Source organism: Dipodomys merriami, unplaced genomic scaffold (genome assembly GCF_024711535.1).
Source record: "Dipodomys merriami isolate MVZ:Mamm:240054 unplaced genomic scaffold, mDipMer1.0.p SCAF_739, whole genome shotgun sequence".
NCBI classification, from domain to species: domain Eukaryota; kingdom Metazoa; phylum Chordata; class Mammalia; order Rodentia; family Heteromyidae; genus Dipodomys; species Dipodomys merriami.
The window spans coordinates 92,470-97,548 of NW_027206334.1; positions in this window are offsets into that span (position 1 = coordinate 92,470).

Here is a 5,079-nt window from a genome sequence, read left to right on the forward strand (position 1 = left end):
TTTATGTTAAAATCTGACTGGCTGCCACAACCAGGCAAAGTGACGTTAGTGCTTGAACAGTTTGCAGATAGCAGGGAAAGTATAGAAAGCTTAAGTGCATGATACGGTGACCTCTACAGTGATTGGTTGGTTCCTTTTCCTTCCCTTCCATGCCATGTAGTTTTTTGCTTTAAAAAGTGCTTGCTGCATGGCAATAAATGAGTTCCTGCTTGACTTGACTCAGTGCTGTGTCTGACTGTTTCCAGGGCTAGTGGAGGCTGGGGAATGGGGGAGCGGCGCACTTACCTTTCCTCCAACCTAGTCAGTTTTCCACAGGACAGATAAAGACCCAACATCTGGCATCCAATGTGGGGCACGAAAGGAAAATATTCTGGCTGAGGCTAAGGGGTCTCTAAGGGTAAATGAAACCCTTAGTATGGGTAATGCTATCTCACAGGAGGAGGAGGGGGCAACATTAGTCCTAGAGGGAGTACAAGAGGACTGGGGAAGTGGTAAGGAAAAGGAATTGGTCAAATTCAACTGAGAATGCAGTGATCAGACAAAAGCATGCGCAGGGGAAGTCAAAACGAGGGTGAAGGTTCCCCCCTCTGACTCAGGTGCCTCTAATGGTCCTTAGGCCCTCACTCTATTCCCACAATTTGGGGGGAGATATGGCACCCTATGCAGCCCTACAGAGTGACCTGGAAGATGTGGACCCCTACAGATCTTCCACAGAGGGGCCGAGAGCCGGGGAAGTAACCGATACAGAGTCCTGCCCTGTAAAGGAAGGGCCACCCAGGAGCCGGGACCCTGGGCCAAAGGATTCACTTCCCTAAGCATATTTGGTCAATCTGGCACCAGGAGCTAACAGACCCTTGGAATGGTCTCCATGGGAAGCCAAGGATCTTAAAGAGCTCCGCAAGGCAGTGGTGGAGGATGGCCCAAAATCTCCTTGAGCCCAAAACCTATCACAGGACATTGCTTATCACCCGTGTGTCCCTAAGGACTGGCTGGATGTGGCCAAAGTTGTCCTCACCAGTCCTCAGTTTATTAAATGGTGTGCCTTCTTTAAGGAGGAATGCAGAGTGTGGGTGGAGAATAACTGGCAGGCTCAACCTGAGATACCAATTACATATGCCATGTTAACAGGGGCAGGAGAAGGGTACTTCACTGGTGTCCAACAGGCCGCAATACCTGGCCCATACCGTGACAAGGTGAGGCAGGCAGGACTTGCCATGTGGTACAAATTGTATGAAGGGCCCACTGAGTCCCCCATAGCAGGAGTGAGACAAAAACTGTGTGAGCTTCTAGTGTTCACATCAAATTGCCAATGGGGGACCTCCAAGATCAGTTTTTAAAGCTACTGGTTTGGGAAGGGATGAATGTAGACCACTAAACAGCCTGCGCAGGATTGAGAGAGAATTCCCTGAGCAGATGGGTGGTGGCCTCACTAAATGTGAACACAACAGCCCCAGTCCCAATCATTATCTTTAGCTTCACAGGCTCAGACATCTGCAATGACTGAGTCTATTACCCAGGGTCTGGCAGGCCAGGTCCAAGGAATCCCAAGGCCATCAGGGAGAGAGACTTGTTTTAAATACAGAGGAGGGCCACTATAAGGACTGTTGAAAACAATCACTCCACCAACCAGCCCAGAGGGTCCAAAGCAACCCCTACACCCTGCCCCAGGTGCAGGAAGGGGTACCATTGGACAAAGGATTGTCGATCCAAATTTGATTTAGATGGGAAGGCTTTAAACTAGGGGAGAGGCATCCTCCAGCCCCATTAACTCAAGGAAGAACCCCCTCTGTTGTAAGGCCCAGGCAGCCTCATGGCACGACGACCCAGGCCCATTGGAACATCCCCCTGGTGGAAGGACCCCTCCCTATAATGAGTGTTTTCATAGGTGGAAAGCACTTTTACTGCCTAATTGAAATGAAAGCAGATTGAATTGTACTCAGGGAGGAGGATGTGCCCTTGGACTGGAAGCTTGCAACAGGGCCCCCGATATTGAGAGTGGGGGGCAATTCTCAACCCAAGAGACAGTAGCCCTTATGAAATGGACTAGCCCAGATGGAGAGCAGGGAAAGATATGCCCTCTAGTGGCAAAAAAAAACCTCACCACCAATTTACTAGGGCAAGACATGCTAAGACAAATGGATGCAATGGTCACTACAGACCATGGGGCATCCTGTGATGATATCCTGGATAGAGAAGAAGCACAAAGGCTTAAACAGGATCTACAGGGAATTAAGAAAAAGGATTTTCAACTTTCCTAAACATAGAGAAGAACATAAGGGACCCACTCGGTGCACCCCTCAATCCTAAAGGCCATTGTTCCCCCACCCAGTACCTCCCATTAGGTGGAAACGGGGAAGCCCTATTTGGGTAGAGCAGTGGCCTTTGACCAAACCTAAACGTGTAGTCATCCACCTTTTGGTGTAGAAACAGATAAACGTTGAGCACATACGTCCTTGAGTCTTTGGAACACATCTGTATTTGTTATCCAAAAAGAATCCAGGGCCTGGCGCATGCTCCAAGATCTACAGAAGGTAAATGAAAGGATGAAGCTAGTAGGAATGCCCCTAAGAGGTATGCCCTGGACTCCCGCCATACCTTCAGAATATACCTGGGTTGTGATTGATATTAAAAATTGTTTTTTTTCTATCCCCTTGCATCTGGATGACTGCAAGAAGTTTGCTTTTTCCATCCCTTCTCTTAATTTTTCCCAGCCTGATCGGAATTTTGAATGGACAGTGCTGCCACAGGGAATGGCCAATCACCTGGTCTTTTGCCAACAATACTTGGCCACAATTTTAGGGCCTGTGCTGGGTTCAGATACCTCCCTTGCCTATGCCTACATGGATGATATAATTCTGGGGCACCAAGACCCAGCCACATGGAGGGCCTTCTGGCCCAGGTTCTCAACATATTAAAAAAGGGTGGGGTGGCTTCCATAGCCCTAAATAAAATTAAAAAGGTATCTCCTTTTAAGGTGCTCAGAACCCACGTTACCTTGACTAAGACCAGCCCCCCTTAAGCCTTTGCTGGATATTCCAGCCTCTCTAACCTTAACCCAACTTCAGAGTCTTTTAGGGGAAATCACTTGGGTGTTGCCATGGGTTCCCATCCCTAAACATAGTCTTGTACCCTTATTTGCCCTACTAAAAGACAGGAGGCCCCAAGAAGTTATTACAATTACAGACAGCCATCGGGAAATATTTTTAAAGTTCCAAAGAGCCCTGGATGAAGTTTTCCTGAAGAGGTTTCCTATTCTTGTGCCCATTTCCCTCTGGTTGTTTGCGAGTGTCACATTGATTTCTGCAGTTTTGAACTCAAAGAGGGGAGCCATTAGAGTGAGTTCACACTCCCCTGGGAAGCATGTCTCAGTGTACTCTCAGGTAGACCAACTTGCAGATAATATTGTCAAGGGAAGGTACCAAGCCCAAAGGCATTATGACCTTGACCCTCACTTCATTGTTATTGCTTTTCAGATGGCAGATGTTGAGTGGCTCACTCGAGCCAATGCTCATCTTGTTCTCTCCTTGGAGGGGTTTCTAGTTCGATTTGACTGCCATTATGGGCCATCCAAATGGACTGTCATGTTATGGCGACTTCTCTCATAATGCCTTCTCTATTTTCTCCTATACCTATTCCTAGAGCCCTCCATGTTTTTACTCATGGAGGTAAAGCAGGCTCTGTGTATGCAGCCTTTGAGGAGCAACAAAATATCTCAAGCCAACAAAGATTTCAACCTTGTCAAGGGTCAGCACAATATAAAGAAGTGCTGGCCGTAATTATGGCCCTTCAGGACATTAAAAAACCCTTTAATTTGTATTCGGATAGCCTATATATGATTAACTTTCTCCCTCATATTCCCCAGACACATATTAAGATGGATGAGAACCCTATTTTACCTCTTATGGTTACCCTTAAGGGCCTATTAGGAGGGCGAGGAGCCACTATACATATTCAACATTTAAGAGGGCATTCAAAACTTCCTGGGTTTTTATCCCTAGGCAATAATTGGGCAGACCAGTTAGCTACTGGCCCACAAGCATTGACCACATGATTTAACCCACATGAATTGGAGAGGTCTTCAGCATGGATTTCCTCAGATTCCTGTAAAGGACCTCAAAAGGATAGTACATACCTGTAAAATATGCCAGCCCTTCTTAAAAGTACCCCCGCTACAATCACCAGGGGGAGATCCCAGAGGCCTCAAACACAACGTCCTCTGGCAAACTGATATTACTCATTTCCCAGACTTTGCTAAGCTTAAATATATCTTTGTCTCTATAGACACCTACTCAAGAGCATGCTGGCCACATTTACATACAGGAGAAATAAATAAACATTCACAAGCACATTTTCTTCAATGCTTTGCTACTTTGGTTCTGCCAGCACAAGTTAAAACCCATAATGGATTCTGTTTTGTTAGTAAAGCAATGTCAGGGTTTTTTGACAAATGGCATATTAATCATACTACAGGAATTCCATATAATCCCCAAGGTCAAGCAATTATAGAAGGAAATCACCAGTGTCTTAAGGAGCAATTATTTAAAAAAAGGGGGAAGTTAACCCCCCATATACAGTAACAGATAGCTTTGTTTACAATTAACATTTTAAATTTTTCAAAAGGGGCAACTGAGTCCAGATTTCAGAAGCACTGGGGACAACTAAACCCTAACCCCCAACTGAAAGTCAGGTGGAAGGACCCCCTGACACAACAATTGAGAGAACCTGACCCCCTAGTTACCATGGGCAAGGGATTCAGATATGTTTTTCTCATAGGGGAGACAGCCCCCATTTGGATGATGGCCAGGAACCTTAAGTTTTTACCCATTTCCTCTATACAGGAGGATGCCCAAGGATAAACTAACCAACAAGGAAAGAAAATGGCAATGGTGGTTGAGGCTTGTGTTTAAAATGAGGGAAAGCTAAAAATATAACTACTAACCATCCCCAAGGGTAATTGTGTTCTAACAATTGCAGATGGTGATACTCCAGCTGTTGGCTGTCCTGACCCTCCCAGTCCAGGCAATGGCCCTACGGAATCCACACCAACCTCAATGGGTGACCTGGGAAGTGATCAGTACT